Below are 21,980 nucleotides of genomic sequence, written 5' to 3' on the forward strand. Positions count from 1 at the left end.
CCAACCAATGATTGTGTCACACAACTCAATGTTTCAGCCAGCAACACAGGTATGTACCTCCACTCACCTTTGTATGAAGAGCAAATTCCCTCTTAACCTCTCAGATATACCCGAGGTAGAGTGGGTGGACCTAACCAGCTGACCAAGCACAAAGCTGTATTGCGAGGCCTCGTGACATTTCGCCAATTCTAACATCAGCCAATGGCAAGCTTGTGTCATCAGTACTCTGCATCTGTTGAGGAAGTACTTTAAATTACACAATGTAAACCTCGTTGTCTGCGGTGGTTTCATGATCCAGTAAAGGCAATCATGTCCAACTTTGTCTTTGTATATTTATATATATATATATATATATATATATATATATATATATATATATATATATATATATATATATATATATATATATATATATATATATATATATATATATATATATCGCCCTGTCTAACCACTGGCTGATGACACACTCACTCACTCTTTGACTCACTGACTGATATTTAAGATCGGCACCTTCAGGGTGAGATCGAAAGCTCAAATTTTGCGTGCTGATGGATATCGATGTCGGTACGCCAGAAAAATTAATGGAATCGTCGGACAATATCCATGCAGGTGAGCGACCTGAGACAATAGGGAAGCACGGTTCGTATGCTTACACAATGTGTAAGCACACCCCTCAATATATATTGCTACGGGTCTCCAGGCCGGTGGCGAGAACGACCGCTCGGTGGGGGAAGTTACGTCGTCTCCCACCAGACTCCCGGAATTGTAGGCCGTCGTTCACAGATAATTCCGTGAGTTGGCGGGTCGCTTAATCGACCGTGGACGCCAATACCTCCACCGCGTAATGTCGGGTCTTTTTGTCTGGAACCAATTTACCTAATTAACCACGCTGTGTGGTCTACCAGGTAACCATGCCCTCGGTATGTCTTGCCCGAACCGGATCACTCTACCAACTACTAACTACCTTTCCGGTTCGGATGCAGCCGAGCGGATCAGCCAACAACGTACCGGCGAGAATGAACAGATTATCGGGTATAAAGACCCGGCTAACTCAGATCCGAACCATGCTGGACCAATGAAGGAAAAGATGAAAACGAACTGGGAACATTTCTGCAATAATTTATTTACAATAAAGCGAGGAAAGTTATGTGGTACAGGTAACAGGTATATTGGGGTGTTATGCAGGGGAAGATGAGAGAAAGACGTAGTGTGACAATTTTACAGCAACTTATAAAGCAGACACAGAGCAGACTTGTCGTGAGAATAATACAGGCAAGATTTACAAGGTTCGAATAACTTATACAGTTTCGACTTCAAGACTGGTGCTACACACTCAGACACACACTCAGACAAAATAAACCCAATTAAAAGAAAAGAGGACCTTTCGCAGTTCAGAAGGGGGGGGAGTTGAGGTCGCAGTTCTCGGCACCTGAGAGTTCCGGGGGAAGGGATGCTCCATGGTGTGGCACCTGACAAAGGTTGAGTTGGTCAGCCACAACCGTACGTGTGGAGTTCATGTCCGTGAAGGAGCTTGAGTGGAGAGCGCGGGCCGCCGAGGCAAGACGTGAGTAGATACTTTACAACAACGCCAATGAACCCACTGAACTCTCCGACCACCAAATAACCAAACGACCTTCCTTCTTTCTTTCTCAAGACCCTTCCACCCACCCAACCACCCCCACAAAACGAACCCTCAAATCCAACTAGGAACTCTATGAACTCTAAGCACTCAACCCTCCTCTGAGGAATGCTTCATACTTTATAGATCCCCCTGGGCAGGGAGGGGCCTTGGCGAAGCTGACGTCGTCGTCCGTCCCGATTGGATGGGGCCTTCATGGGGTCCACCCTTTCTGGGCGGCGTTTCAGCCAGGCAGACAAGCCCGCCCACTCCACGCGTGTGGGGACCCGCCAAGAAGGAACTACTGCAAGATTTTGCCTCTAAAAACGAGTCGCTTGTTAGGCGAGTAGACGGTGAAGCGCTTGTCCAGCCCAAATGAGAGTAGCAAGCGAGAGGAAGGTACTGCGGCTCCAACAACAGGGAAATAAAATAAAAGGGGGGAAATGATTTATAATCCTAACGAAAAGCCCATCGCAACGCACCCCAGTGTTTTTCCCACTACACACAAGGGAGGAATCTATCTGCACTAATGGCATAACTAACTTCGGGCCAACTGCATGTTTGTATGCATACGGTTCCTAGAACCGTAACAATATATATGTATATATGTATATATACAGGGTGTCCCAAAAAATGTACAACTTTTCATCTGCAAAGAGGATGGTCATAACATATATTTTTTTAAAGGATATATGGCTGGATAGAAAGCTGAAAGGTTGAAGTTTATTCTACCAATGTCGAATTTGCCACCAAAATTTAAATTTTGGGATAGAATCATCGTTTTCTTTTAGACCACATGTTCGACGTAGGCTCCACGTAGTCCGATCACTGCCTGCAAACGCGTTGTCATGTTCTCCATCACTTTGGGAAACGTTTCCTGAGAAATGTCCTGGATTTCTCGGTGGATGTTTTCCTTCAGCTGATCAACAGTCTGAGGCCTAGGGTTTCCATAGATCCTGTCCTTGAGATACCCCCACAAGAAGAAGTCTGGAGGAGTAAGGTCAGGGGAATATGGTGGCCACTCAACGTCTTCCTAGAGGGAGATAAAGCGGCCCTCAAAATGTTGGTTGAGAAAACGCCTTGTTTCCATGGCTGTATGGATCAATCTCCTACGGGCCTGAGTATGTAGCTCAGGCAGATAGAATTCCTGAATCATTTCACAATCGTTCCTCTGGTTTACCGTGCAAGTGCGTCCCTGGTCATCTTCAAAGAAGTATGGACCAATTATCCCATACCAACCAACCGCCACCCACATGGTGCCTTTGAGAACAGATCGAGGCACCAGTTCAGTTGATGCATTCCCAGGATTTTCAGGTCCCCAGTACCGAAACTTTTGCTTGTTTACCTCCCCGGACAAGTGAGCATGGCATTCGTCCGTCATGTGAAGTGTTTTGAGGAAGTCTGTATCTTCCTCCAACTTTCCTGAGAACCAATTTGCAAAGTATAGTCGTTTGCGTTTTTGTTGATCAGGAAGCACCGTTTCTGTTTGAATTTTGTATGGAAAGGCATGAATGTCTTGGCGAAGGATCATCTGAATGGTGCTCTTATGAATGTTTGTCTCCGCAGAAAGTCGTCAAATCGATTTTTTTGGACTGAACGACCGCCTGTCTCACCATTTCCACATTTTCTTCACTACGACCTGTCCTCCTCCGACTACTGTGACCCTTGTGAGGGTCACAGATGGTTCCCACATTGGTAAACTTCGCGATGGTGCACTTTATTGTCCGAAAGTTTGGTGCATGGAGCAAGTGGATACCGAAATGTCTCGAGTAAAGACTTTGCACCTGAATGACACTTTACGTCTGGTGCCAAAGTTCAACAATTTTCGTCCGTTGTTGTACGGTCAGTCTTGGCATTTTTTCTGGCGCTTGCTTGGTATCAAAATAAACTGCAGGGTCTCTGCAACAAGAAAAGAAGCATTATTGACAAAATTACTGCTTTTTTAGGATCAAACGAAGCATTTTAAAAGTTGTATTTTTTTTGGGACACCCTATATATGTATTAAAAAACAGGAATAAATTCCTACTTGAGGCTTGTATGAAAAAATTCTGACTCAACCTGGAACTCACATCCAAGGACCTCATTGCCAATGTGGAAACAGCTCACTGAGCTATTGAGTCTTAAAGCTAACTCTGGAAATTTCTCTCACACTGCAAGTTTTCCATGCTGTTTTAATGAATCAGTAAAGACCATCATGTTCTACGACTTGGGAATATAATTGTGTGTGTGTGTGTGTGTGTGTGTGTGTGTGTGTGTGTGTGTGTGTGTGTGTGTGTGTGTGTGTGTGTGTGTGTGTGTGTGTGTGTGTCGGCCTACACATATATATATATATATATATATATATATATATATATATATATATATATATATATATATATATATATATATATATATATATATTTATATATATTGTTATGGCTGTGGAAATTCGCAAACCACCATTCAGAACCCTCAGGTGAGATATCTTCATAAGTACATGTGTAGTTAGCCCAAACCCGTTGTATAGATAGAATTTATGTGATCCATTCGGGCTGCGATCGTTTGAGTTAGGTGTTTTTCTTTTTCTATCTTTTAGTTCAAACACACATTTCAACAACCACGCCATCCCCATCACAGCGCCAACCACACTGCAACCACGCCACCTCCACCATCTACGCTACCACATCTTCGCCGCTACGTCCGCTTCCGAACGGCAAACAAAGGCGCAAAGGAGGGAACTGCGAGGATGCGCAGGTTTTCCCGCCTGTTTCTCCCGTCTGACTTCCGCATGCTTTGGAGTGGAGGAGGGGCGATGCAGGTCAAAGGTCAGAGGTCATGTAAAGGAGGGGCCTCTTTTTGGGGGAATAATTATCTGGCCCAGAACCAGAAACTGACTCCCCCGGCCCCCGCACGGAGCAGGGTGGAGGAAAAGCGTGAGGGAACGCCCTTTTCGGGAACCCTCTCGAAGGAAGGTGAAGCCGGGAACGGGGCTGGGCGAAGGGCGGAGCCCGGCGCTATAAAAGATGGACACGGGTGGGCGCGCGACGTCCGGACAGGGAGTGCCGGAGAGGGTTCGCCAGCCGCGAGAGGGGTCGGGCCAGGCGCGACCACGCTGACGGTCACGGGAGAGGGACTCACCAGACACAAAAGGGAAGTCGCGACTTCTTTCTTTCTTTTCTTTGGGGTTTTGGTGTGAATGTCCGTGGGTTGCTCCAGTCTGGCTCAAGTCATATTGTTTTAAGTGTTGCCGTGTGTACGCGTATTCGGTTGTAACTCTGCATCGTTTCTTTTGTTTTAATTGCTATATGTGCATTTTTCATTATTGAATGGCTGTATATACGTGCTTGTCTGTGTGTGTGTGAATAAAACGCTTGCTTGTTGAACTGTTCCCGCTCTGCTTCGTCTCTTTTCCTTTTTTTATTGACCCTCCATCTTGCATCACAGAAAGGGGTTCGTCGTGGGTGCAACATCCCGGTAATTAATCGGAACCGTCAAGGCCGACGATAACATCGCTCGGTTATCACTGTAGCACGGAACAGACCGCTTAAGCGATTTGTGTCTGGAGTCGGCCTGTGGCGTGGTAAGATTGCCCGGTCGACCATCCGCGCAGGTAATTAGGTAGATCGAATTTGGCGAGCGACCCTATCCTGCGCGGGTGGGCAATTGGCACGGTCGTGGTGGGGTTAAACCCCCACCCGTGACTAGCTCTCGGCGTTGTTCCGAGAGGGTCACGACAGAATTGTCCGTCCGGTGGGCGACGTGCCGCGATTCGAGTTACGTGGCCGTCCGCACGCCGGCGGGGGCGAATTCGCAACAATATGTACATTAGGGTGCTTCATAATAGGGGGTAAAAAAATAAAAGTATGAATATTCATGCTCCCTGGGTGTGCCTTTGTTCCATTTGACAGTAGAAACATGCACACCAAATATGAAGCAGATTGGAGGATGTTTAGGGGTTCCTCAAGTTGGCACAATATTGTTGAAATTTGCCGTCGAATATGCATAACACAGTACACTTCACAATTAATATGGTTGTTTGATATTTTCAAAAACCACAGCAGTCATATAGGATGAAAGAATAGATTTTCCAAGGGGACCTAGATGAGCTTTTTGACATTGCAGTGCAAAATGCCCTCTCCATAATGGACATAATTTTGCCAACTTGAGGAACCCCTAAATATCATGAAATTTTGTTCATTTTTGACCTGTAAGTTCTTATGGGGTATTGGAACAAAGGCAAAATCAGGGAGCAGCAAAAATCAAACTTTCATTTTTTTGGAACATCCTAATGTACATAGACACATAACACACCCATATGGTTGTTTGTGAAAATAGCCCAGAAATCGCCGAATGGTTTTATGAACAGAGCTCCTTATTTATTCATGTATTTTACTCTTGGTATTTTTTTCTCAAATACCTCGACGTGCATTCATGTTTAAAATGGCAGGGAACGCAGTGTGTAATGTTACACACACACACCGCCATTCAGAGACCTCGCCCAGCTCATAAAATGCATCAAAAATACAGCAGCTCGAGTCTTAAATAATCATTCTTTAGATTTCTTTTTATTTACGCCTGTGTAAAGTGACTTTTCAGCAATTTTTGAAAGTTATACTCATAAAGCACACGTTTGTCTGTTACCAGTGTAATGTTACCAGCCTTTTAAAACAGACTTTGTAAGGACTTGAAGTTTGTTGAAGTGGCCTTTCTTTTTTTTTATAACTGCATTATCCATTCACAGTCTAGTCCTCCGCATCTCTAATTTCCTTCCTCACCCCACCCAAGTGATTGCTCCAATAACAGAGAAGTGGAAAAGTGTTGAGCTCAATGAAAAGTAGGAAGTTGGGGATGGAGAGGGAGAGAGGGAGGTGACAGGGTTGTGATGGAAATAGAAAGACAACAAGCGTTAAATTGACAACAGAACTGGCAGAAGGCTAAGGTGTCATTGTCCATCCAACAACAGTACAAAGGTCACTTTTGAAATCAAGACTTAAAGGATGTGTTGCAGACAGAAAACCTCTGATAAAGAAGGGGGAACAAAACGGAAATTCTAAAATATACACACGAACACAGAAATTGGACAATGGAACAATGGCCAAAGGTGCTTTGGACGGACGAGTCAACGTTTCAGTTATTTGGATCTAATCGAAGACTGGATGTGAAGCAACGAAAAATTGTAATTTCTGAAGAACTTTGCTTGAAGCCAACAATTGAGGAGGTTCAGTTCGAGTTTGGGTATGCACGTCCTCAAGTGATGTTGGAAAATTGATGGTATATTGACCACAGCAAGAGTACAAACACATTTTAATCCACCATGCCCCAGTGGTGCAAGAGTCATTGGTCCAATCTTCATCTTGCAGCAAGAAAGTGATCCAAAACGCTCAGCTGGAATAATTAAAACTTATTTGCTCAAGAAAGACAAAGCTGTAGCCCTTTAATGCCAGAAATGACCCCCTCAAAGCCCTGATCTCCATATCACTGAAGCTGTACGGGACCATTTGGACAAAGAAAATGTTAAAAAGAAACTCAGCACTGAAAATATCTTTGGAATCTATTGGAAGAAGCGTGGAACACCATTCCGCAGAGATAATAACTGTATTAACTGAACGTGTCCCGAGAAGAATTTCAATGGTTTTATTCAAGGGAAACGGTGGACGTACTCGCCACCAATTTATATCAAGGGATACTGTGTCTAAATTTGGTTATTGTAATAAAATTTGCTTTTCCACAAAGATGTATTTGCATCGAACAGACATTTTTATTTTCCATTTCGAAAATAGAAAAAAAGAAAAAAAAAAACAGCAGAAAAATAGAAAACGTAAGGTGTCTTCGACTTTTGCTTTGGTGTGTGTGTGTGTGTGTGTGTGTGTGTGTGTGTGTGTGTGTGTGTGTGTGTGTGTGTGTGTGTGTGTGTGTGTGTGTGTGTGTGTGTGTGTGTGTGTGTGTGTGTGTGTGTGTGTGTGTGTGTCCAGCAGGATGGCCTGGAGGTACACTCATCTCTAAGCCGTCAAGCCTGGGTTCAAATCTCGGCCCAGCTGCATACTCATCGTGCTGTTTCACTGGCAGGATGGTATAATAATCTGTGTGCCGTCCCTTGGATGGATACTAACCTGGTCAACTCGTCTGTTGGCATTGGATGGTAGACGTTAAAGATCCCACGGTGTCTTTCATGAAAAATAGGCGAGCTATCGCCGGCACCCTGAACAAATTACAAGTTCCTGCCCTTACTACTGCTGGGAAGGCAATGGCAAACCACCTAGTATAATCCATGCCAATAAACCGATTGGGCAGCACTGATGCTCTTTACTTTTTGATATACACACACATATATGTATATATATATATATATATATATATATATATATATATATATATATATATATATATATATATATATATATATATATATATATATATATATATATATATATATATATATATATATATTGTACACACACGTATATGTCTACGTATACATCTACATATATACATCTACATTTACATTTATACATACAGTATACATATATACATATATTTATCCTGAAGCTAAAAATATATATTTGCATGATTATTTGAACGCCATAAAAATATATATTTGGTATTAGTACCCTCTTGCTGCAATGGTGAGCGTCAGTCCAGATTATGTGTCACACGGTAAAACCGCATAATCTGCAAAAAACAAAAGCCTGTCTGCCACCCAGACGATTGTTCCTGCCAATGCAAACCAAAAAAAACAGAAGGCGAATGCCATTGGGTGCAGATGTAGTCCAAAATGTATGGAGCGTGATGAAGCACTCCCACCCAATTTCAAACAGACCTGAGTCCTGTCCATGTGCATACCAAAGCATCGCCACCATTCCTGAGGCTTCAGCCCAGCCACTCATGTCAAAAGACAGATATTTGAGGTTGTCATTGGGTAAACATCAAACGGAGCTGCCTATCTGGATTTTGGGCTTATTTGCCTCTTTTGAAGATGCCTCTTTCATGCAAAAAAAGGTTTTAAAAAATCAAAACCTTTAAACAGCTTGAGATGTGCACCTTGACCCCTCAGCCAGAGTACACAGCCCAGCAAGACTGTCCCATGAGTACACACATGCCCCTCAGCACAAAGGCTGAATTATACAGTCAAATAAACACACATCCTCATCCCGATGGGCCAGAATGCATGGTCATACAATTGGAGCATTACATAGGAGTGAATCCCCATGACTTCAATGGCATGCCATCCTGAATTTGTGCTTGTTTGTCCTCACAAGAATGGTACACCATATAAGTATTCACCCCATAATGACCACAGTCATAGTTTAAGTGCTATTAGTACTCACTGGCTGTAATGGTGAGCATCTGGCTGTAATTTGTAATCTGCAGAGAACAGACTGTCTGCCACACAGATGATTGGTCCCAACAATGAAAACAAAATAAACAAAAGGCAACTGCCATCAAGTGGAGATGTTGGCCAAAATGTATGGAGCCTGATCTTATAGTGTCATGTAGCGCCAGTAGAAAATGTATGGAGACAAAATGTATGGAGCTCCATCTTATAGATGGAGTGGAAGCCCAATCTCAAACATACATGAGTCCTGTACAAGTGCATACCATACATGAACAGTCCCATGCATGTGCTTTGAATGGATGTAAAACTGTATGTCCCATCTCCCGGCATTAGTACAGGATTGAACAAAATGGGGTACATTCAAACAGCATGTTCAGACAGGTTCAAACAGCACTTACAATTTTTAAAGAGATTATAACATGGGCCTTCCTTGAGGGATAAGACTCATATTGTGACTGTCACCCTGTTTTCCCACTACCATTGAATTGGAACTCTCCAAGGTAGCAATAATAACGCTTTATTAAGTAAAGTTATTAAATAAAGGCACATTTTAGCTCTAATTAAAATAAAGCCATATTCTAAGGTGGTGCCTTCCTCTCCCCTCCACTCACGCTTACCTCCTCCCAAAGCCTCTCCCCCTTCAACTCTCTGGATGTCTCCAAACGGTGTTTGTGCCTTTATTTAATTACACCTAAAATGTGATAAGCTATAAAATCTCTAACCAGAGTCGAATTTCAAAATTCAAACTGCAGAATTGAACAGTTCCGATTGCATAAAAAGTGTTCATTTGCATTTAAAAAAAAAAGTCTCCGAACATCTCCATGTGATGTTTCGTATGAATCAGCATATCTTAAGTACAATTTCAGCCACATGATTACTTAAAAACCATAAACGATACAAACACAGCACATACTCAATCTACTCAGGAAACACTCGTTTCTCCAACTGACACAGACAAACAGTCCAAACCCAGCTCACATTCCCTGTTCGTGGGCCAACAATCCAACGCTGGCTCATTGGTAATTTCTTTACATTTTCAGATTTCACTCCAGATTTCAACACATATTTAGTCCACAAGGTCCGATTCTCAAATCCGAAATCATGTTTTGACGATACACTTAAATTAGTCCGTGAGAGTAGATCGAGTTTCCAAGGCAAGGTTTTTTTTAGGAGGCAAAATCAAAATGGTGGCTAAGACGCCTGCAAGGTGAATTTGGGCTGACCAAGGATAAGCCTTTCATGAAGGGAAGCCATTACTTGTCTTCAAAAGAGGTGTTTAGCTTTACCCAAATACCCAGTTTTCATTCCTGCACGCCCTTAGAGTTCCTTTCGTATACATGCAAAGATTGAGGCCGCTATGGAGTTATGGAGGGTACACACACATTTACTAATTTAAGTATTTAATTTCAATATTTCCATATAAATCTATTACTATAGCCTTATATGGAAATACTGAAAGTGATTGGTTGGCAAAGCACAATGTGTCCATGTGGCAGATGCCACTTGTGGGTTGCAAATACAATCTGGCCTCACCAATCACATTCAGAAATGCATCATAAGCCAGGAGATAAATATTATCTTGGCAACGGCTCAACTGATGTCGAGCTCGTTGTGTTGGGAGTTTAAAATCCCATGATGGACCCAACGGTTATAACTCCTGTGGAGATCTGAATTTTGGCAGACTACGCGAGCATGGTGACCAAGGAGAGACCCGAGCAGCTTAGATCTGGTAAAACCAACGGGTTTATTTCCCGTAGCACAAACAAGATAACCAGGGGATGGTGATCGCAATGTAGGAGACAATGGTGGATAGAGGTGGGAAGAAAGGGGGCACACGGAACTGACAATAAATAATTATATTATTACACAATGAGAATAAAACTTATGACATCACACACCAGATTTAATCACAGACGGGGGGGGGGGGGGAAGGGAGCAAAAACAGGATGGCTTCAGCTGCTGGTGGACGAGCAGGCAATGATGAGATGAGCAAATGATGAGGAGATGAACAAACAGGCGATGATGAGACGAACAGGCAATGAGGACACATGGCAGGATCCAGGCACGACGAAATGGGCAGAGGCAGACCGATCTCCTCCACGAGCCCCTCAGAGTGGGCTCTCCTCTATCCATGGTCTCCTCAGCCCCCTTCTCCTCAGATCCTCCCAGATGCGCCACACCCATGTGATCCAGGCTCCTGCCCTTACTCTCTGGACTCACTCTGCTCCTCGAGGCATCTGTAGCTCCGCATCCCCTCTCTCTCTCTCTCTCTCTCTCTCTCTCTCTCTCTCTCTCTCTCTCTCTCTCTCTCTCTCTCTCTCTCTCTCTCTCTCTCTCTCTCTCTCTCTCTCTCTCTCTCTCTCTTGCCTGGCAGCGACCCAAGGCCACCCGGTTCCACACAGTGGGACATTGCAAAGGAGTTATACACACCATTCCTTAACTATAATCCCTAATTAATTATTACTATGCACCATCCCCTGCACGGTGCACATTCAAATATGACAATCCTTAAGCTGACATGTCCCTCGAGATTGGCTAATTACTCGTACACGGACCATGCTAGTCTATACATTCCTATCGGCTCTATGATGATATCTACCCCCTCCCCCACTCACAAACGTAACACAGACCTCCCCTCTGTAACCACAGCTCCTGCAAGGAGCAATGCAGGGGCACCAGCTCCAGCCATAACACTTATAGACTCAAACCTAATTAACCTCAACAAACTAAGTCAGGAGGGGCTGTGGGAAGCGAACCTTAGCTAACTTACCGAACTTACCTAATCTCCTTACCTTTGTGTGGCACTACCCCCTTTGCTTCAGACAATTCAAAAATGTACAATTTTATGTCCAGTTGATGTTTCTCTCCAGTCTTGTCGTTCTGATGTCCGATCTCGTTGGGGAGAGTAGTGCACATTCAAGTCTACTTTTAAAGGCTGAGGATTTAAAGGTTATGAGCAAAGGACAGTGGAGTCGCCGACTATGGTTTCGCCCTTGTTCGAGCTCGTCAGGACGACAACACACAATCGTTTACTTGTGACCATGCAAACCTCGTCGGTTTAAGCTCAGGGGACAATGTATGTATGAAAGTAAATATATATATATATATATATATATATATATATATATATATATATATATATGTATTCATTCAAAATTCTCTCAGAATGAGATATTGCAAAATTGTCCATTAAATACAGGTGTTTAAAAATAAAATTATATATAATTAATAAGTAAATATTTGTTCTTGTAGGTATGAAAGATAGAGAGTGATTTGAAATCTGTGAACAGACGGTGCTTTCAAATAGCAAAGAAAATATTCTTGGTTCTCCAGCATCTTACCTAAATCCACCCCTCACTCCCCCCACCCCAGTCCCCATCTGCCTTGTTGAGCTCAGGTTTCACGCATATTCACCCACACACTAAAGTTGCTCATTTTATGAAGCCAGTGCTTTGTGCACAATCACGTAGTGTTCGTCAATGGCTAGATTCTGAGCAGGGCACACAGGAGTGGACAGAGAACACAGCGCGTGAGTTTCACTGTATGAATCCATGTTCTCCCACGTGTAGGCTGTTTTGGCTGTACACGGGATGTCCCCCTCTAATCAGACCTTGAGCGATAGCTCCATATTATGATGAACACACATTGAGGGTATTTCCCTGAAGCATGGGCGTGTCATTCTCATTCCTTGTTGGTGATGGCAAGTGTGCCCTCAAGTCCATTCCATTGGAATTGGCTTTCCAAATTTCAGTGTGCTGGGTCGTATAGGGTCGTTGTTTGCCGGTTGTTTCAAACTATATGAGATTCGGACCATTTTAAGAACCCTTTAGGGATCTACAACGTTTACCTTGTTGTTTCATCGAGTGAGTCGTTCCTCGTATGCCATTGACAATTCTGTATTTTCCTCGAGGTTTGACACTGTGGCCTCTCACGTATAGCTTACACAGCACATCCATGATCATGAGACCATGTTTCACGCAAAAGGATTGCTCAACGACTTGATCTTTCACAGTATCCAAGAACGTCATGGAGATGTGGAGGACATTTCTGTTGTAAATCTGCCTCTAATATCATAGTTTCAGCATCATATTATGTCACACACTCTATTCAGAAATGCTTTGTATTTATTGAGCTTCAACCAATTATATTGGTCAATAATCTCTGCCGCGTAACCAACTTGTTATCATTGCTTGGTCTTCGCCCATGAAGCTCAGGAAAGTTGTTGGTGCAAAATTAATGGTAAGTACAAGTATGTGCAAAGATACTCTTAGATATACTTTCTCGTCGACTGGACATTATTTAGCCCATCATACCTGTATCATTTCAACATACTGTACCTATATTTATTGAATTACCTTCATCAAAAATCTTTCACTGACATTGAATCTCCTTAATATCCATTATCCCAGCATATCGATGGGCAATGGCTATGTGGCTATATGGTAGTGATCCAAAGGCATCGTCTTGAGGAAGATATCATGGGATTTTTAATGTCTACATGATTGCAGATAAGACATCCAGTTTAGTTCCACCTCAAAAAGGTGATGTGCCGCATAGCGCAACGCCCCCTGCTAGCAGCAAGTCAGAATGGCAGCTTTTTGGATGAATTCGACTCTGGGGGTCTTCGACTTCAGGAAGACCATACATCTTAGGGACAGGAAAGGGAAAGATACACATGGTGTGAAGCCACCCTGTTGGCGTACAGGTGGGAGAAGCACGCAGAGAGCAGAATTTGGACACCTTTACCCTCTTGGGCCACACACAGAGAAGTGATTTCAATGGTGCACGGCTTCACATGTGGCTGCACAGCAGGCACAGAGCATGCAAATGTACACATTATCCCTCTGTCTGGCCCATATTTGCCATGTTTCCCTTTGTACTTACCTTTATAGCCATTTCCCTTTGGCAGAAAGTACTGGCATTTCACAAGAAGCTTCAGCATTTTGGAACATTATGTCGTCCATTGAAAATAGGTCTCCACAGGAAGGGAGTTCATTTTTTTTGAAGAAAGGGTTTTTGACTTTCGATCATGTTTGTTAGAACGACATTCAGCTTGCACACTGAAACTAGAAACCTCATCGCTCAACATTTTCTTTTCTTTTTTCTTTGCCTACATAGAGATCTTCCTGTTCTGAGTTATAATGCGTCTGTTATGGTCCAAGGTGTTTCAAGCCATTACTTCCTCTACTTTCACAGGCAATGTGTGGCACTCAATGGAATCTTTTCATCTCTTCTCCCCGTCAAGCTGGAGTGCCCCAAGACAGTGTTCTGGGTCCAGTCCTATACCTGATGTTCATAAATGATCTCTCTGACTCTTGGAGAATCCTCTATCTATTTGCTGATGACTCCACCCTCTGCTGTGACACCCCCTAATCCTTCAGACAGGAAGGCTGCAGCCACTTCCCTCTCTTTGGAGCTTAAAATCACAAGATGGTCAAACACTTGGAATATGTCTTCCAATCCTCATAAATCTCACACTCCCATTATCTCTCTCTGAAAGGACAAACCCTCCTATCTGCTATCTTCACAATCCTCTTGGGGAAGTTCAGTCATTCAAACACCTGGGTCTCACTATCAACCATGATCTTTCTTTGGCAAACCACATTTAAAAATTGGCCTCCAAAGCCAGCCGCCGACTGAGCATCCTCCATCATACAAAGTCCTTCCTCGGCACAGCTGAACTCCTATCCACCTACAAGGCCTTCATCCACAGCTTGATGGAATGCTGTTCTCCCCTCGGGGCTGGCTCCCCTGCCTCACGTTTTTGCTCAGCTTGATGCCTTGGAACCCCAGGTCTTCAAGATCATTGGAATCTCCCTCACTGAAGCTGAGTCTATCACTTCGTCACTTCGCGATTGCAGACAGGATAGTGGTCTCTTGGTCTTCTACCCCCTCCTTTCTGATCTTGCACCCTCTGCTCATTTCATGCATTGTACTCCTCCCCCCTCCACTGCAAAGGTTTCTGCAGGGCTCACACGATCCACCATCAATCCCCTCTGGTGAAACTACCTAAATCCAGGATCTCTGCTCACCTCCACTCATTTGTTCCTCTTTTTGCCCACGTGTGGAATCAACTTACACCTCCTCTTCAATCTCATTCTTCCCTCCAGGTCTTCAAGACAGATGCTCACCTCCATCTAAGACCATCCCCAATCTATAACCATGATATTTTCTACCCTCGTTAACCCCACCCATATCCCTCCTCCTTTCAAGTTTCCATTTTCACTCTTTGGAGTTTCCATTTTGACCACTCCATGAATGCGTGTTTTGCATCCTGTTTTTGTCCATTACGTCCTGATCCGTTCACTGTACTAGCTCTTCCATGAGCCTCAACCATGTGTATTAAAAGTGTCTTTGACCCCACTACTCGAGATGTCACGAGATTGAATGTTTTCACAAAGAAACAAAAACACGTCTTGTGGAAATAGACTTTTCGAAGATTGTTGTTAGATTCTGAATTAATATTCCTTGAGTGTACAGATTGTTCCAATATTGTGAATTCATTTCCTTGTGTGTATACAGAAATATATATATATATATATATATATATATATATATATATATATATATATATATATATATATATATATATATACATTGTTATAAGAGTCTCAATAAATGATATTATGAACTAACAAATACATCCAGTCACTTTGTTGATGGGAATATTAGGGGGGGGGGGAAAGAGAAGGAAGGGGAGGGAGAGAGAAAATGGAGGAGAGGGAGAGAAAGGAGGAAGGGAGAGGAGGAATGGGGGAGAGAAAGAGGAGGAGGGAGAGAAGGAAGGGGAGGGAGAGAGAAAATGGAGGAGAGGGAGAGAGAGGAGGGAGAAATGCGTGAGAGGAAGGAGGGGAGGGAGAAAGAGAGGAGGGAGGGAGAGAGGAAGGAGAGGGGAGCAAGCAGGAAGAGGGATGGGAAAATGAGGAGGGGTGGGGGAATTAGGAGGTGGTGAAGAATGGAGGAAGAGTGAGGAAGGGCGGGCAGACGAGAGCGATTCCTCACCAAACGTTGCTATACACTCCAGGAGGGTGGGAGCAAGGAGGAGAGGGGAAGCGGGGATGGGGTTTGGGAGGAGGTAAGCGTGGGGGGAGGGGTTCTTGTCCTGCGTTTGGTAGTGGGACTTGTACTAACTACCCCCACCCTTTTCCACACAATTGAACAAAAAGGTGATGTTAAAACAACATGTGAATGCAACATGTGGAGGGAGAAGGGAGGGGGAGGGAGAGGGCTGAGAGAGGGAGGGTGGTGTGACAGAGAGAGAGGAAAGAGAGAGGTGAGGGAGAGAGAGAGTGAGAAAGAGTGGTGGGACAGGGTGAGAGAGGAAGAGGGGTGAGACAGGGAGAGGGGTGACAGAAGGGAGGGGAGAGTGAGGAAAGGGAGGGGGGATTCCAGCAGATGTGGTGTCCCGTTTAACATCCATTCGAGAGACTGCACACACATTGATGAATCACCCTGCCTGTGAAACACCAGGATGACAGTTTATAGCTGGGTCGGGATTCAAACCCAGGCTTAGATCGAGCGTGCGTATCTCTCGGCTCTCCTGCCATGATGGGTTGATTCATTGCTTTGTAATAACTGAAAACATATGTTACTCATTGTAATAATCAAACTTATTTTGCCTTCCTAACTCCCAGGATGTTCCCATGGAGAACCGAGCCACCGTATCGCTATCGAAACTTGAAGAGCACTCATCTGAGTGAGTGAACCACTCAAGCCAGCATTCCAATGAAACGGTTGAAGAATATTTTTTAAATGAAAAGTTTCATGTTTTTTTATATGTATCTATCTATGCCGAAGTGACGGGTCGTACAATGAAAGAAGATCGTAATAAAAGAGGATACTTGCTGTAAAATAAAATTGCACATTTTCAGCGAGACAACCACCACATGACGCACCGGCTGAGGCACCGCATGGCTATACATAGGCGAATGGGCCCTGAACTTTGTTCAGATCCATCAATATATTCAGTGAATGCGAATATTGTAAAGCACTCACCAAGTGGTTTCAGAACTTGAGCAAGCACTTCATCGAAACGGTTGGTAAGGAAAGGTAGGCTTGGCAAGTGATTAGCATGACCGATTGGTCATAGTAAACACATCCCAGAGATGCCCAAAATGTCAAGATATGTCCAAATTGGACAAATGAACACTTTTGTATAAGTCGGATCTGCTGCTAAGTTCAATTCTGGAGTTTAAATTTTGTAATTCAGCTCAGTTTAAGAGATTATCGAGGTTAAGGCATGTGTTGAAATGAAATAAAGCCACAAATGCTGGCATCTCCAGGCATTTACAAGCATTGCAATGTGTTCAGTGATTTGTAGGTACAGTATGATGATCAGGCATTTGATGACATGAGTGAGGAAAGGGAAAAAAAATTTCATAGTGAAGTCAACGTTGTGGCCTTTTCCAAGTCAAGGCATTGGTCGGCAGGCAAACAAAGAATGCTGATTTAGAACTCCAGCGAGGGAGAGCAGGCTGAGCAAGGATGAGCCATGATAATATATATAATTAAATAAGGCCGTTAATTATCTTCAAAAGGGGTGTTTAAATTAACTCAAACACCAAATTTTCACTCCTCCACTCCTTTGCATTTCCATTTGTATGCATGCAAAGTTTCAGGCTGCTAGGTTTCATGGTTTTGTCATTATGGAGGAATCACACACACACACACACACACACACACACACACACACACACACACACACACACACACACACACTGCCAAACACTGACATTTAATAGTATATGATATAGATTATTTTAAGATGAATTAATGAACCTTGTGTAAATAGATTGTTGAAATATTATGCACGGGCAGATAACAAATACAACCCGTCGCTTCTCTGATGGGAATATTAAGGGCGGAGGATTGGGAGAGAAGAGGGAGGTGCTGGGTTAGAGGTGGGAGAGAGGAGAGAGGAGAGAGGGGAGGGAGAAGAGAGGAGGGAGGGGTAAAGGGAGGGAGGATGAAAGGGAGTGGGAGAGAGAGAGGAAGGAGAGGGGGATAGAGAGGGGAGGGGAAGGAGAGAGAGGAGGGAGAGGGAAGTGAGGAGGGAGGGGTGGTGGGGGACAGAGCCGTATATTAGAAAGAGTACGGTCAACCCGGTTTCAGCGCATCTGCTTTATGATTGGTCAAAAGCCCTCATGTGACTATAGGGCGCCATATTGTGGACCAACCTGCATACCCAGCAGACAATACTCACTTTGCGACAACGCCACAAATATATCATCTTGCATCGAATGCTTCCTCATAAAACGTCACTTTGATAAAATATTTAGAGTTACAACGTTTATAAACATGCCCTGCTGTGCAGCATGGTGTTGCTCAAATCGAAAGAACCGCGGAAAACAGATCCATCGCTTCCCCGCAACCCAGAAAGGAGGAAAATCTGGGAAGTAAAGGTTTGGCGGGATGGCTGGAAAGCCAACGACAACTCTCTCTTGTGCGAGGTAAGGTCAACTTAACACGTCGAAGTAAAGACTAAATAAGACCCAAGTATTATTTCACCAGCGAAATAAATATTGATCAATATTGTATTACTGATATCTTTTTCAACTATTTCAAGAAATTGTAGCAAGTTAGGGTATATTTAGTTGAAGATCACGGATAACATGTTTCAAAACTAACATGTATTTCGGTACATGGGACTACAGAGTACAGTGTAAACTTTGGGTTGGTCATTTGAACCATTTACCTTGGAACTGTTAGATGTGGTTGGTCCATGACTCCATAACCATGCTTAATGCCGATATAAGCAACACAGTATAGACCTGAAAGTGAAACACATGCAATTCAAGGACCATGAATGATGACAGGAAGACTTTTTTTGTATCATGATGTCTGCGCAATTTAACAATGATGATTTCTCAGTTTCTAGACCTTACTAGTTTCTAGACATAATTTCGATGAAACTTAACCACAACCTTCATCACCCATGATGTACCAAAATTTGCTCATGGTTTTGAAAACTACGAGGTCTAAGGGGGTCTACGGTGAAAGCCCCCCCCCCAAATAGGTATTTGCTTTCTTCTAAGACACTACACACACAATTGCAATGAAACTTCACCACAACCTTCATCACCAGTGATGTCCCAAAGTTTGTTCATGACATTAGAAAGAACTGGGTCTAAAAGGGTATGGGGGGCGGTGGGGGGGGTTCTCCCCAAAGTAGGTATTTGCTTTTTTCTCTGAAATTACACACATAATTTTGATGAAACTTGACCATAACCTTTATCACCCTTGATGTACCAAAGTTTGTTCATGGCATCAAAAAAAAATCCAGCGGTATTTAGTTTCTTCTCCAATGCATATTTTGTGGGTCATTCATGCCTATCAGTGGTTCCCTGGTTATCTTATCCAGCCCTGACCAGGTGAGCACCCAGGGGTATTTCGCCTATGTTTAAATGCTCCTGCTCGGTTGCACAGTGGTGAACAAGAAAAAGTTGCTGTTGGGGCATGTTTGATCACCCCAGTAACACCCTGGTATACTGCCTTCCCTCCCCCTCCCCTTCTGCTGCATTCCCTTCCCCTCTTGCTGGCTTCCCTTCCCCTCATGCTGCCTTTACCTCCCCTCACTCTGCCTCTACCTCCCCTCACTCTGCCTCTCCTTCCCCTCATGCTGCCTTCCCTTCCCCTCCTCCCATGCTACCTTTGCCTCCCCACTCCTTACACTGCCTTTCCTTCCCTCACACATACCTTCCCTTGCCTCACACATGCCTTTCCTTCCACTCACTCTGCCTCCCCTTCCCCTCATGCTGCCTTCCCTTCCCCTCCTCCCATGCTGCCTTTGCCTCCCCACTCCTTACACTGCCTTTCCTTCCCTCACACATACCTTCCCTTGCCTCACACATGCCTTCCCTTCCCCTCATGCTGCCTTCCCCTTCCCTCATGCTGCCTCCCCTTCCCCTCATGCTGCCTTCCCTTCCCCTCCTCCCATGCTGCCTTTGCCTCCCCACTCCTTACACTGCCTTTCCATCCCTCACACATACCTTCCCTTGCCTCACACATGCCTTCCCTTCCCCTCATGCTGCCTCCCCCTCCCCTTCTGCTGCCTTCCCTTCCCCTCTTGCTGCCTTCCCTTCACCTCATGCTGCCTTCACCTTCCCTCACTCTGTCTCCCCTTCACCTCATGCTGCCTTCCCTTCCCCTCCTCCCATGCTGCCTTTGCCTCCCCACTCCTCACACTGCCTTTCCTTTCCTCACACATACCTTCTCTTGCCTCACACATGCCTTCCCTTCCCCTCATGTTGCCTTCCCTTTCCCTCATGCTGCCTTCCCTTCCCCTCCTCTCATGCTGCCTTCCCTTTCCCTCCCCTCATGCTATCCTCCTCCCAAATCCCCTCCCCCACCATACAACTCTCTGGAGGTCAAGGAGCAAAAGCAGTGTCAAAGAATATGCAAATTGGACAAATGAGCACGTTTTTAGCAGTCAGAACCGCTGCTAGGATTAGTACGACAATTCAGTTCAGGTTAAGGGAATCTCGAGATTATTGCATGTGAGGAAATTAAATAAAGGCACAAACACTGGCACGGATTTTTTGATGATTGAAGGAAAACACTCTTCCTTCCCTTCCACTTCCCTCATACTTGCTTGTTGTTAAATAAATGCACTTTGTCTTACGTTGGATTCTGCTCATTGTGTTGATCTCATTTGGTCTTATTTGGTGATTTCGGGATTGTTAGACGAACTGGCTCAATCCGGCTCAGAACGCTCGGCCAGATTAGGAAGGTCACCAGCACCTATCAGTGCATCACTCGGTTCGATACATCATGCCAACGAGTACTACAAAGTGACAAATAAGTCCGGGAACTTGCTCAGGGCTGTGGACCTAGCTGGTGGTTGTGGCGTTTTGACATGACCTGTGGAACTCGAACCGACCTCCTGTACCATTCCCACGGCTGTTGCAATATACTTCTGCCTCATGGTGGTTACAGACATTGTTAGCGAACTCATTTTGAAACTTGACCAGGGAAATCAAGCGCACCCCGTGGGCTTGATCTACTTTTGAATGATCATCATCAAATAGGGATCATATTATGTTGAAGGATGAAACCTTGAGGATCCAGAAAAAGCAACTCATAGTTTTTCTCCTTCAATTATCCCAAAATCTAACATTCTCACTTTGCATCTTCAACGACCTGACAATTCCCTCACATAATTCAAAATCAAGTCACTTCACTCATCACGATACAAACTATATTTTACAAAAGCCTTTGATAAAATTCGAATGTCAAACTTGGAGAATCGATAGATACCTATTTTACCTACAAATTCACTTCACTTCATTAGAAGAAAATAATTGACCAGTTAACTTTAAAGACCACTTGAACCTTGTTGAACTCCTCTTGCTTTCCTTCACCCTCAGAACAGCTTTTATTACCTCCACCACCGAAGGTGAAGGAGGATATGTTTTCACCCCTTTGTTTGTTAATTGCCGGAATCCTTCGGATTTCGGTAATTATGTTGGTCGGTTGTGTGTGTGTGTGTGTGTCATTCTGTGTGTTTGTCTGTCTGTCTGTTTGTTTGTGTGTTTGTTTACCCTGTAGCAGACACACCGTTTCAGCGATCATGACCAAACTGGGTATAGACGTCGGCCATGGTACAACTTAGACACTTGACGTTTTTGTTGAATTTAGGTCAAAGGTCAAGGTCAAGGTCACCAAAAAACCGAAATTCTTATTTTCGAAATAACGTCCGCTAAAATGGTCGTATCGACTTCAAACCAAATCCAAAATGTGCATCTTCCAATTCTGCATCCAACCAGACGTCTCGTTGTCGGGGGTCGAATGTCAGGGGGATCGGGTCAAAACTTTCAAATTGCGCTAAAAACGCCATTTCGAGTCCGATTGACTTCCAAGTTATGATCATTTCCCAAACTAAGTGCTATAACTCATTAAACAGGAGCACTATCGACTTATAAGAACCAAATTGATTTCCATGTTTTTGTTTTTTCAGAGATCATGGAGATATAACAAAGTAATTCCGGAAATTCCTTTCTCGACGAGCAATTTCATTTGTTTTCTTCATATTTCTGTAAAATATTCTTC

General features: G+C 43.9%; 2 long non-coding RNA genes across 3 annotated transcripts in view; one reads left to right on the forward strand and one right to left on the reverse strand.

Annotated features, from left to right (window-relative positions):
* The window catches only part of LOC147010632 (uncharacterized), a 67,064-nt gene extending 49,898 nt beyond the window's left edge, over positions 1-17,166 (forward strand). For both annotated transcript variants that reach the window (XR_015052150.1, XR_015052149.1), the window contains exon 3: positions 16,568-17,166. This is a non-coding gene — a long non-coding RNA (uncharacterized LOC147010632). The remainder of the gene's footprint in view (positions 1-16,567) is intronic.
* Positions 1-21,980, reverse strand: part of LOC147010633 (uncharacterized) — an 83,596-nt gene that overhangs the window by 34,393 nt on the left and 27,223 nt on the right. Inside the window, exon 2 of the long non-coding RNA XR_015052151.1 lies at positions 18,628-18,703. This is a non-coding gene — a long non-coding RNA (uncharacterized LOC147010633). The remainder of the gene's footprint in view (positions 1-18,627; positions 18,704-21,980) is intronic.

This window comes from Eptatretus burgeri, chromosome 16 (genome assembly GCF_056783735.1).
Source record: "Eptatretus burgeri isolate ZD-2024b chromosome 16, Ebu_testis_v1, whole genome shotgun sequence".
Lineage (NCBI taxonomy): Eukaryota > Metazoa > Chordata > Myxini > Myxiniformes > Myxinidae > Eptatretus > Eptatretus burgeri.